The sequence below is a fragment of the Lissotriton vulgaris genome, chromosome 2_1 (genome assembly GCF_964263255.1).
Source record: "Lissotriton vulgaris chromosome 2_1, aLisVul1.2, whole genome shotgun sequence".
Classification (NCBI taxonomy): Eukaryota; Metazoa; Chordata; class Amphibia; order Caudata; family Salamandridae; genus Lissotriton; species Lissotriton vulgaris.
In genome coordinates this window covers 208,477,861-208,491,537 of record NC_141687.1, presented here as the reverse complement: position 1 = coordinate 208,491,537, position 13,677 = coordinate 208,477,861, and the positions used below count along the sequence as shown (strand labels likewise).

The following is a 13,677-nucleotide window of genomic DNA, read 5'->3' as shown; positions in this document are numbered from 1 at the left end:
AGTTTCTGACAACCGCATAAACATGACAACTTTGTTTCCGAAGAATAAGAAATCAATCTCTAGAGTCGCGGAAACAATAGATAACTATTTTACTCAGTCAATCGTGCATGCTTCGTTTCACCAGAGGTGCTGAGAATATAGAGAGACAGTCTTCTTTCTCAAGCATAAGAAATGTACTGCTACAAACGTAATACTGGTTATAAAGGACAGGGCATATAATACGAAAAGTATTATAAAGTAGTACTGTAAAAGCATGATATGGTTTCTAAGCCATAAGTTGTCTTAAAACATTTAAAATACATACAGTAATAAAATATTGATTAAAAGTACTCAACTGGTGCTTCTAAAATACGCCTACCACGGTGTACCTAACTTAAGACTAGTACAAGGGAAGAAGTAAGTGAGGAGTAGCTAAAGTTTAGTATTTCTCTGCCAAGGATCTATCCAAGAATTCTCTAAGGGTCTTAACAGCTCCGTACCTTGGTTTTAGAATGAAGGAGGTCTTGTATCTCTCTCTCAGGACTCGATTTCCCAGCAACCCGCAAGGGTAGCCTGGAAACACTGGAGCTGGATTTCTCGGCAAGAGAAAAGACAGCATCTCTCAGTGCGTCAGCTGGAGGGTCGGCTTCCTATCTATCTCTATAAAATGTGTAACACGCGCAGTTACCCAGGGGCATCCCGGCGCTGTGAACACAGGAAAGGAAGGCTCTCACTCAGTCCTACACCGGAAACAAGTGTGTTTTCAATAGTTTCCTAAAGTGCAGGATATTGGGCTCAGCGCGGATCTTAAGGGGCAAGGAGTTCCAGTGTGCCGCCACTTGCACCGAAAAACGTCGGCCCCCAGAGCGAGCTCTTTTTACTCTTGCAGTCTGCATCAGATGTCTTTGGTCCGAGCGCAATGGGCGTGTGGGCTTGTAGGGGCGTGCCATAGAGGACAGAATAGAAGGGCCCCTACCGTGCAAAATTTTATGGGCCGTACATAGCGCCTTAAATTTCACCCGCTCCTTAACAGGGAGCCAGTGAAGTGCTTTCAGGGCGGGGGCAGCTGACTGTCTTCGCGGCACTTCCATCAGAACCCTCGCGGCTGCGTTCTGCACCTGCTGAAGGGTTTTAAAAGTCGCTTCGGGTGCGCCCAAAAATAGCGCATTCCCGAAGTCGAGCCGCGACAGAATTAGGCCACGGATCAAAAGCTTCCTCGATGGATTAGGGAGCAAAGGTAGCACCTTGCGGGCAGATCGCAGCAAGCCAAAGCATACCCCCGCGGTTTTCCTAGCATGGGTCCTGAAGGATAAATCTTCCTCTAACCAAACCCCCAAGCTCTTGATTTCCTTCTTGGGGGATGGCGGGTCACCCAGGGACCGAGGCCAACAGCTAGTGATGAGAGAGGGACTGGCCTTGCCCAGCACCATCAGCTCAGTCTTGTCACCGTTGAGCTTCAAAGCGGACTGGGACATCCAGCGATGAACATTAGAAAGACAGTCATGAAGGACTTCGGGTTGTTCCTCCAGCTGGGTGAGGCCTACAACCAGCTGAGTATCATCAGCATAGCTGATGATCTTCACTCCTGAAGGGGAGACCACTCTTTCAAGTGGAGCCATATAGGTGTTAAATAAGGTAGGGCTCAAGGATGAGCCCTGCGGGACTCCACATTGAAGAGGGAACAAGGTGGACTGCTCTCCCCCTTCCCATACTTAATAAGACCGGTCTGAGAGGAAAGATTTCAGCCATTTCAGGGCCATCCCTTTAACACCCACCTCTGCCAGCCGTTGGAGGAGCACCTGATGATTAACGGTGTCAAAGGCCGCACTCAAGTCCAGGAGGATCACTGCCACTGACCCCCCTGAATCAAGAATGCTCCTTGCTTCCTCCACCACTGCCAGTAAGGCTGTGTCTGTCCCCTGACCAGGGCGAAAACCCGTCTGGGAGTCCCCTAGCAGATGATGGTCTTCAAGATGGCAAGAAAGCTGGTAATTGACCAGCTTCTCTGCGACTTTTGAAAAGCCGGGCAAGAGTGAAATGGGCCTGAAGTTGGCCAGATTTGATGGGTCTAGTCCAGGTTTCTTCAATAGTGCTTTGACAACAGCGGATTTCCACCTTTGAGGCACTGTGCCCTGGGCAAGCGAAAGGTTAATAAGATCTGCAAGCGGAGTGGAGAGAACATTTGCCACCTGTTTAAGGAATTTCATGGGCGCCGGGTCACTTGGAGACCCGCTCTTCATCCTTTTAAGGACTTTTTCGACCTCCTCCTCTGAGAAGGGGCCGAACGAGGGCAGCTCAACGGGGCTTATTGTTGGGCTGACGTCCATTTCCAAGCTCTGCGACGTCGCAGGCAATGAGGACAAAATCTTCTCGATTTTCAAGTGAAAGAAGTCGGCCAGCTCCTCACATTTCTCCTGCGGGTTGTCATGGACAACTGGGGGGACCGGAGCCTTCAGCAGCTCTTTAAAGATCTTAAAGGATTCCCCTGGAGAATTGCTTGCCTTCTCAATCCTATCACTGAAAAAGTTCTTTTTAGCCTCTTTCAAAGCCACTTTATACTTCCTCATCCCTGTCTTGTAGTTGTTCCGATTTTCGTCAGTCCGCTCTCTTCTCCATGCACGTTCTAATCTTTTGCATGAAGTTCTAAGAACCCTGAGTTCGGGAGTGTACCATGGGGCGGAGCCAACTCTTCTTTCTCTGAGAGGCCTCCTCTTTCGGCACTCGCTGCTGCAGGGCGTCGGGCAAGGAGTTAGTCAATCTGCTCCAAACCACCATGTGTTTGTCTGGGGAAATGTAGGCATATTTATACTTTGAAGGTGCTGAGTTTGACGTATGATTTGACTTAACACCGTCACTCAAAGACTCAGTTCTTTGAAAACTCCATGATTTCCTAGATAAATTAGTATTCAGGCGAGGGGAAGTCCCTAGCTGCTGAAGGCGGGTATTTTTAAGAAATCGTTGTTGATTCTTAGAACTTAGTGGAAGTAGCCATGCCGTATTTGGGCTGCATAGGCTCAGTCCAAGTATGGTAATGATTTCTATGCCTATATAAGGATTGGGTAAGTTATACCTATATAAGGGCATGAATCGGGAAAATTACACTAGTATCCTAGATTAATTTACAACAGAAGGACATAGAGAACAAAACACAGGATGCAAAGGTAAAGAGAAGACACCCAGATTAAATGGCAAGAGAAGAAAAGGTAGGGAATAGATTAGGGAAGTCATGATGTGGATGCAAGAGCGAAAGGGAGGAAGAGGACAGGCAGTGTGAGACTGGTGCGATGGCAACTGGTAAGATGATTAGTTAGAAGTGAGGGACAGCAAAGAGGGAGGTAACGGAGAACAAGGACCCGAGACGAAGAAGTAAAAAAAGGAGGAATGGAATAAAGAAGAGTGAGGAAAGGGAAAGAGTGCACAAGTATAGGAGGAGAGAAGGTGAAAGCGCAGAAGAAGATGAGAGAAAAGATGGCTGGAGAAGGAGAAGACGGATGAAAAGACGCAGCCTGAAGACCATTAAGCAGAGACATACCAATCATTAGTGAAGCAGCTGCTGTGGCACCGGGGCTCAGGGTTGTGACTGGCTCACTGCATCCACATCACATCTTTGTAATGGGGGTGCCCAGAGGCCAACATTATTTGCTTGCATTGGAACATATGTCACTCTAGTCATAATAATTAGGTGGTAAGATTTTTATACACGTAGCTTTTTTTTTGCGACCAGCTTGACCCTTGCGAAGTTATAGTGTTCAATTTTGCATCTTAAGCATACTTTTAATAGTTTCTGTGAGAAATATGCCTGAGCTGTACGACAAAACTACATTAAAGAAATGAAAATTAAAGCTTCTGCATTTCAACCGCAGTTAACTTTTGATGTTCATTTTCAAATGTCCACTGTAAATTCTTCAGTGCCCTCTTTTGGTCTTTCAGTGTTACCTTTTTTCTACCTGCTAGCCTTCCCTTGCCCAGGATTAAATGAGACCCCTATGTGGAGAACTGAGTCTTGTTATTGTTTTGTTTCTGTTGGGACCACTACCCGATCAGAGAACACCGATGCACAAGTGGACCTTCGGCTCCCATCACTTTTCCATTCTTGTAATCCTCTGGTAGACGGCGTGAAAACATCCGAGCAACAGCAACTACCCAGGTAATAGCTGCACTGAAGGAGACACTGCCACTCCCAGCTGCCGGTACCACTGTGCAGATGGCAGATGTTCAGAGTAGCCACACAGACAGCCCAGACCACTGCACACTTATTTTTCTCCCGGGAACCATCTGTGGCCAGGCTCGTATCTTAGTCATTGAGATTGGGTGGTGTAGGGTGCGAATAGCACATCTTCCAAATAACAAAGTGGTGGGTATCCTCCGCATCCTTTGCAAGACCTTCAAGTGGATCCCCCTCCAGAATCCAGACAGACTGTCACCCACAAACTCATAACAAGCAGACTGGAATACAGAAATGCCCTCTACGCTGGAATCAACAAATCCCTGCTCCGGAAACTCCAGACCATCCAGAACACCGCTGCCAGACTCATCCTCGGCATGAACACATCACCCAGCACCTATGAGACCTCCAGTGGCTCCCTGTCGATAGGAAGGTAATCTTCAAGCTACTCACTCACTCCTACAAATCCCTCCACAACATCGGACCCCAATACCTCAATGAAAGAGTCTCCTTCCACGTACCCAAGAGAAACCTTTGGTCCGTCAGCCACGCCAAAACCCTGCGCATCTGCAGAGCGGGCGGAAGAGCCTCCTCCTACATCGCGGCAAAACCCTAGAACGAGCTCCCGCTCAACAGAAGATGTTCCACCACTCTGCACACCTTCAGGAAGAGCCACAAGTAAGAGGCTCAGCCATGGTTTGCTTTGGGAGTTTGTGAGTGCCCACCACCTTGTTAGTTTTGAGGCATTCACAAACTCCTTTCTAACCCTTTTCTTCCTTGAAAGTCATCAGATATAAGGTGAAAGGGAAATGAAATGCCCCACAAAATGTTTTCCGGGAAAGGACGCCCCTATCTATAACTACCTAACAGACTAGTCAATCCTTTAAGTGTGGGGTGGAACCGCATTCATCATAGTCTCAAATCTTGGCAGCTTGGCTCCTGAATTTCCGAAGAAGGGTTAGTTCGACATTCCCCAGGAATATATGGACTTATTAAAGGATTTCAAAATATCTTGGTAGAACAATATTTTATATTCAAGCTTTTCCAAATATTACAGTAAGAAATGTAACACTTAATAGATAGTTTAAGAACAAGTATTTTGGTTATACAATCAAAAAACTTCCCATCCCTTCGAAATTAATGATAAATGTAGTCTAAAACAATGCCTTTCTTGTAATGGTATCTTCTGCACATGTGGTTGAAGATCTATAGGCTAGTGGATTGCACTGTTTTCCAACAAAGTTTAACTGCACACTTGCAAAAGGTAATTTAATTTTATGTATTGATCAATGCTCCCTCTATTTTTTTAATTGATTATTCTTTTGTCAGGTTATCAAGCAAACAAAATAGCAAGTTTAACAGCAGCATTACTGTTAGACATATTTGAGTTCACTCAAATTCTATAATCCCGCTCTCTGTTTTCTCAACAGCTTTTTCAAACTCCATTTTTAGCTTTTTCACATGTGTATGAAGACAATAACCATAAGTTATAAACAGCAATCTCAATAACACTGGATTCCCAGTTCAGCTATGTATTTACAAAAGGATTCGCTTATTTGCCTTTCTCGAATCATTTTTATCCTCTTGTTTCATTAAGGGACTCCTCTCTGGTTACCTCAGTGGCTGCATCAGTTTCAGCACTTTCCACCATGCATGGAGTCCCTTTTCATTGGACACCCCTATATGGAAACTAAATCACTTGGTTCTTCAAGCATGTTTATATTTCCTTCCAAAGATTTGCTATAGGGGGCCTGCATATGTCTCATCTCTCTTCTCCCTGCATCCCCATGGTCTCAGCTTTCCCCTACTTTACAACCTACCTTGGCCTTTAGCTGAGTGCCAATGCCAGTGAATCACAATGGCAGTCTTAACCAATAACAGTGAAAGGTCTAAAAGTGTATTGTTACATTTTTTGGCTTTTACAGTGGTAGAGACACATTAAGCATACCTCTAGGCTGATTAGGTTGGTTTTAATTTTCTTTCCATATAGGTTGAGACCCTGATCAACAAAATATAGTGAGAGAATTTCAGACCATATGAATGAAGTCTGCATCTACTAATCCCATTAGGACACCTTTTATGTTCGATTCCCTCAGTGCTGTTCAGTTTGTGGGACGTTAGGTTGTGTGCAAAACACTGAATTGCAAGAATTTGAATCTAATGTTCCTGGATGGGGGTATTCCAATATGATTTCCAAATCTTTGTTCCCAAATCACTGCCTATTTGCACTTCTAACGCTGTTTAGGTCTCGCAGACCTAGCGTGCATGCACGCTATTCGCTCTACAAGGGCTTTTTGTAATCAATACGATTTCCGAAGGGGACTTGAAGCTCCTTCTTTTCTCTGGCTCGCGTCATCGTTTATGCTAAACGCTGCCTTCCTATTGTGAAGGAGGCTTTTTAATCCCTCCTTGTTACAGCTCTGTTTGCTTTTAGCCCCGCCCACCCGGACTGGATCTTTTACTGCCGGAGTTCGTCTTTTAACTACTCTGTGCGCACTTTTTTTTTACTTAATTCGGGCAATGGCGACCGCTTGTTACTAACTCTGCGCACACTTTATCGTTACACTAGCGTGTGCACACTTGATGGTCAGCTCGCGCGCTATGGGAGTTACCTTTTTTTCACCAGGCCAGAGATTCGCTTTTAATCTCTAATCCCGAACAAGTGACTTTTTTTGTTGTTTTTTTTGTTTACAATCCCAGCAGTTTGTTCTGACCTATTTTGACCGTATCCCCGCTGACTTTAACATTAGGTCCCCTCTGCAGCTTATCCTTCCTGGTCCACCACTGACCACACTCCTGTGCGGTTAGCCCCGCCCTTTTCGTCCGATATCGCGTCTTCATAGCAACATGGTGGTAGCTTGAAGTCGAGCGCTCCAGTAGGCGGGAGGGCTTGAAGCTCACTGCAATGCAGGGCAGCTCCCATGTGCGAGTGCGCCCCCGAGACCACAGACGCTGCTCTCGCCTCCAGGTTGTGCCGTCAGAGACCGCACACATCGCTCTTGAGTTTAAGAACGCACAAGCGCCATTAGGAGACCCGCAAATACACTCCACAAGCCTCTGGTTGTTCGGAGGGTTTGTGAAGGCGTTGCGTTTACTCAAAAGGTAATTACTTTCACTCGCACCACAACTGCACATTTTTATAGTTTCTGTATTTTTGTAGTACCAGAGTTACCTTAACTGGAGTTTATTTCAGCCACAGCTCCTGCCTCCTTGGGGCATGGCTATTTAATTCATTCAGGTACCGCCGTCAGCGGCAAGTTTTGTAATGTTGCAATCTTCGCGTTGCGGAATAATAATTTTCTAGCAGTTTAGCTCGCCGTCTTTGTTTATGCCACAGCTTCAGCCTTTATTAGACACAGCTGTTTTGACCATTATGGTTGCCATGGCTTATTTTAAGAAACATTTCGGATAATCCTCCACCTATTAACAACAACATGAATAAACATCAGAGAGGGGCAATCTTGTCCTTAAAAAATTATCTGCAAATTACGATCAAACCCGCAGATAAAGGGGGAGGCGTTGTCATTTTTGACACACCAGATTATGAGAGAAGAGTTCTTAATCTGCTCCAAGTTCCTGGTCATTACATGAAGGTCCCAATGAGAAATTGGATAACCCTCAAGGATAAAATACTAAAACTTATTACAACAGCAAAAGAAAATGATATAATAGCAGATAGTGATTATAGAAGTCTAAAATTTCAGCTATATATGGACTCCCCAAAATCCACAAAAGCGAAATGGACCCTCCATTACGTCCTATTGTTAGCTTTATTGGGTCACCCTTGGAACCTTTAAGTAAATATATAGATAGCTTTCTCCGACCGGTTATACAGACACAACAGTCCTATCTAAGGGATTCCTCCCATATGATCAATATAGTGGAAGGATTGGATTTTGATCCCAATTCCCAGATAATGGTTACCTTGGAAATTGAGGCGCTTTACACCAGCATCCCCCAGGATGACACAATCGCTGTGATTAAGCGGATCCTGGAGGATGCTGGTGTAACCAGGGGTCTAGCGCTGAGTTTATTATTGAGTGCACATCCCTGGTTTTGAAAGAAAACCTGTTTTTATTCAAGAATACTTTATACCTACAATGCAAGGGGACCAGCATGGGCGCAACCTGTGCCCCAAGTTTGGCATGTGCTTATGTTGGTTTCTTTGAATTGGGTCATATATTTAATGAGGCTGCCCCATTTTATGAAAATGTGTCACATTGGCACAGGTTCATTGACGATATTTGGTTTATTTGGTCAGGATCAGATGAGGAATTACAAGAATTCTTATCCTGGTTAAATCTGGGAGATATTAATTTAAAATGTACTGAATATCATAGTAACAATTTGGTGAGCTTTCTAGATTTAAATATTAAGCATGAAGGGGGTAAGTTGTTTGTAGAACTTTAATCCAAACCAACTGATAAAAGCACTCTCCTTCACTATTCCAGCCACCACCTGAGATCACAGAAGGACAACATTCCCTTTGGGCAGTTTCTTCGGCTCCTAAGAAACTGCTCCACGTTAGATGACTTTCATAAACATTCCGAGGTGCTGAAACTCAAACTCAAGGAAATAGGGTATCCCAAAAAGTTGATTAATCACTCATTTAAAAGAGCAAGATTTCACAACAGGGAAAGCATGCTGGAAAATACCACCTCCAATCGCAGTAAGAACACGAAAGATAAAGTTGTCTTCGTGAGTCAATTTTCCAGCATCAGCAACAAAATTAAGAATATCATTAACTCCAACTGGTCTCTTTTAAATAACAATGAACACACCAAATTAGAACGCCCCATTTTCGTATTTAAACGTAATGAAAATCTGCGGAACAATTTAGTTCATACATATCGAGAACCAGGAAATAGCACACAACTTAACTATAGAAGCAGGTCCTGTAGTTGTTGTGACCAATGTGCTGTAGGAAAAAGCTTCACATTTAATAAGCAAACCTTTACACCTAGAGACCATAACAACTGCAGGAGCAAACATTTGATTTATTTATTGATATGCCCATGTGGACTGGGTTATGTCGGTGAAACGGGTCGCAAATTCAGGACCCGTTCGACTGAGCATAAATCTGCAATTAAAAACAAAAAGCTCAATCCCCCCCTAGTAGAGCATTTCATTTCATTAAACCATACCGATGATGCAATGAAATGGTTTATTTTAGAAAGAATTACAGGCAGCAAACGAGGTGGGGATATGACCACCAAACATAAATTTAGAGAACAATGGTTCATATCTGTCCTTAATACCGCTAGAACAGGCCTGAATACCAAAGAGGAGTGGACACGTTTGATTAATTAATGATATTGAGAACTCACCCAAATTGGCTTGTATGGTATAGATTTTTATAATGCTGTGAGCAATATTGTATAGCACCAGAGGGTTATTTCATTAAGATTTTATTAAGATTTCTTTCAGATGTTATAATATAGGGCCTGCAGGGAACACAACCTGAAAAATTTCAGTCATGTTTCCAATTCATACATTATTTTGGCGGCAGTGGGGTGCCATAATAGGCTTTAGGTAGGTTCATCTTACATATGCATTCACATCGCCACACGGGTCAGCTGTCCGGCCAGCTCTCCTATTTGGTCACAAGTGTTGCATGTGTCCTTAGCTATTTCATCACTAAGATACTGGTATTCCCCACATACACGATGGTTCCCACTGATTTACAACCACAGGAAATTAAATAGGATAGACTGTCCGGCTAGTTCACCTGTTTAGCTTTATGTACAACATGGGTCTGTAGATATAGGTGTTTGCCGTTGACCATAGAAAAACGAGTATCCTCTTCTCTCTATATATACACGATGTTTCCTACCATTCTAACATCATGGAGAACTAAACAAGAAAAAGATTTGCAACATACGGTTCCTAACGATTTTTATTTAAATAATACAATAAAATAAAACAAGATAAAGAATTATGACATTTGGTACTCTATGACTTTAAATGTTCGATTATGGAACAATACACAGATTTGCAGCATTTGATTTACCCCAATGCTGGTGTGCGAATGTATATTTCCTGCAAATAGAGAGTCTATGGTAGCCGCATAAATTAGCAGGATTACGGTAATTCTAATGCGGGCAAAACGTAAGGGCGCACAGTGCGTTGTCAATCATGATGCGCTGTACGCGACAGTTTGAACCCAGGTGTGTCCTATTATCCACTCACCCTGGGTACATAAAGGGCTTTTTGTAACCAGGAGTCCTTTTACTTTGCTGGAATTCTTACCCACCGCTGTACCCCACTGTAAGAACTGGGGCCACCAGCTCTCCAGGGGGTAGCATGGCTCGAGCAGGAAGGCAGCCAGGGGCTTGCGTGTAAAGCAGCCACTTAACACACTCATCCAATGACACACAGTGGGCGCAATAATGGAGACCACACCAGTAGTTGTATTTGAAAATCAAGATCTTTTATATAGACTTTGGATCAAGCAAGTAATGCATTTAACTACTCATTAGTATTTCATTTAAGCATTTCATTAGACCGTTGCAGTAAGACTTGTCATTAAAATAATAACCAGCTCATCTAAGCAGTGAAACATTAAATAACATAGCCTGCCGCATCATACTCTTCAGCAGGCAATGAGGGTACTTCCATAAACCTGGAGGATCCTACAAGAAGCGACCATAGCATTGCATTAAAGTACCACATTAAACCTCTTATGGACGCCTTCTAAATTACACTTCATAGAAAGTGATAAAACATTTCAGCAAGTACTTCCAGTACAACAGATAACTTCAAAAGAACACAGCGACAAGCCTTTATTTTTGTGAATACTGATCGTTTTGCGACCCAGCATCAGATCATCAGAATACCATTACAATGAATCAATAAATGTCGCAGTTTGATCCCTTCAGGAGCTGTAGAAGCCCGCCCCTGTAAGAAATTCAGTACAATGAAGTAAATCACCCTTCCATTAATAGGCTTGTAAATAGGGTGTAACCATGAACATTTCAGGCTGGATACCTGCATGCAAAACGATATAGGGGAGAAAGTGTCTATCCCAAGACCTCCTAGTTCTCGAGGCACATAAAGGGGGGGCCAACGGGGCCCTGTCTCAGTTCAGCCTCCTGACAGGACAGACAGTCTCACCCACAGCGCGACCAGGGGGGTTCAGGATAATGCGTTTTTTACAGGGACAACAGAGCAGTTCAGTCAGGGGGAGACCAGGGGGGCAAGGAGGGCCCAATGCAGGCAGGGGGGTTTGCGCAGGGCAGCACAGTCCAGTACCTGGTCGATCCCCCAGCAGTCTTTGGTCAAAGGCAAGCAATCTTCTTGGCGCTTGGATAGTTCTGCGCCCTTTGGTGTTTGTTTCTTGAAGTTGCTGAGAGGGGGGGGGCGGTTTAGCTGAAGGCTTGAAGAGTTTTTCCTCAGTCACTGCAGATGGACCCTGGGGTTCCTTACAGCTGGGCCAGATCAGGGGGCTAGTTTAGGACACCTCACCCAGCTTAAGAGGCAGCACCTAAATCCTGTCACTCCTAGTAGTATAGGTTCCTCACTAGGCCCTCCCGCCTAAAACTCCTGCGTGGGTTCCCCAGGTCAGTGATGCCCCAACTGACTAGAAAGTTTCCCTCCCTTTCCTTATATAGCGTCAGTTGGCAGTTGGTGTCACCTCCCCTGTTCTGGAAGGTTCCAGGAGTTTTCCTCATTCTAGCTATGGGCAGACTTGCAGGCTGGTATGGCAACATTGTTTAAGGGTTCCAGCCAGCTTCTGGCTACTAGAGTGCACCTATACAGACCACGCTGCAGTAGCAGGGGTCAGTGGCAGCCATGTTGGGGGAAGAGAACCCCTGCACCCTGGCATTGATTAGCAATGGGAGGGTGCCCAGAGTCCTAAAGCCAACGAAAAGTAGGTGGAAAAAATGAGGCAAGGGCAAAAAAAATACCACCCTAGGCTGACAGGTCTAACATGCATCCCCCCCAGCTGAAAGTGGGGAGAGCTACCCAACCTCTAGGGAGTTCTCGTCACTAAGGCGGAAAAACCGGGAGAGACCGTCAGCATTGACGTGGTCAGCTCCTGGCCGATGTTCCACCCTAAAGTCCATCCCCTGTAGGGAAATGGACCACCTTAGCAACTTAGCGTTTTCACCTCTCATCTGCATGAGCCAGCGAAGGGGACGGTGGTCGGTTTGAACTAAGAAGTGTGAGCCAAAAAGGTATGGCCTCAACTTCTTCAAAGCCCAGACCACAGCGAAGGCTTCTCGCTCGATGGTACTCCATCGCCGTTCCTGAGGGAGGAGTCTTCTGGAGATGAAGGCCACAGGTTGGTCTTGGCCATCATCGGTGAGTTGCGATAGCACGGCACCTACGCCATGCTCCGAGGCATCTGTCTGCACGACAAATTCTTTTTGGAAGTCTGGAGTGGCCAACACCGGAGCGGTGCACATCGCGCGCGTCAGTGTTTCAAATGCCTCCTGGCTAGCAGCCGTCCAGATGACCTTGCGTGGCTGCTTTTTGGACGTCAACTCAGTCAAGGGGGCCACGATGGTGCCATATCCCTTGACGAACCTGCAGTAATAGCCAGTGAGGCCGAGGAAAGCTCGGACCTCAGTCTGAGTTTTGGGGGGCTCCCAGGCCATGATGGTCTCAATTTTGGCCTGGAGGGGTTGCACCTTACCTCCGCCCACCAAGTGCCCCAGGTACACGACAGATCCCTGTCCAATCTGGCACTTGCTAGCCTTGATGGTCAAGCCAGCCCGTTGCAAAGCTTGCAGCACCTCCTGGAGATGCTGCAGATGGTCCTACCAGGTGCTACTGAAGATAGCTATGTCATCCATGTACGCCGCTGAGAAGGACTCCAGGCCAGATAGCACCTGGTTCACCAACCGCTGGAAGGTGGCCGGAGCATTCTTGAGCCCGAAGGGCATCACTCGAAATTGGAAGTGACCCTCGGGGGTGGAGAACGCTGTCTTCTCCTTCGCTCCATTGGCCATGGCAATAAGGCAGAACCCTGATGTCAAGTCGATGGTGCTGAGGTACTTGGCTGCTCCCAGCCGGTCAATCAGCTCGTCTGCCCGTGGTATCGGGTGAGCATCTGTCTTGGTGACAGAGTTCAACCCCCGATAGTCCACACAGAGCCGAAGTTCTGGGCTGGTGCCCGGTGGAGCCGCTTTCGGCACCAGCACAACCGGACTAGCCCACGGGCTGCTGGAGGGCTCGATCACTCCCAGCTCCAGCATCTTGGTCACCTCACTCTGGATGCTGTTTTTTACTTTATCGGACAGCCGGTAAGACTTGTTTTTCACTGGCGGGCTGTCCCCTGTGTCCACATCATGGGTACACAGATGGGTGATTCCAGGTGTGAGGGAGAACAACGAGGCGTGCTGCGCCAAGACCTGGCGGCAGTCCCTCTGTTGTTCTGGGGTCAAGGATGGGGAGAGAACAACTCCCTCCACTGAACCATCCTTTTCTTGAGCCGCTAGAAGATCAGGAAGAGGCTCACGTTCTTCATCCTCGCACCCATCCGTCACCATGAGGAGAGCAAGCTCCGATCGCTCATGGTGAGGCTTCAG

At 45.9% G+C, this 13,677-nt stretch overlaps 1 protein-coding gene across 1 annotated transcript in view; it reads left to right on the top strand.

The window, feature by feature from the left end:
• Window positions 1-13,677, top strand: part of LOC147729845 (schlafen family member 13-like) — a 116,421-nt gene that overhangs the window by 39,843 nt on the left and 62,901 nt on the right. The window lies entirely within an intron of this gene.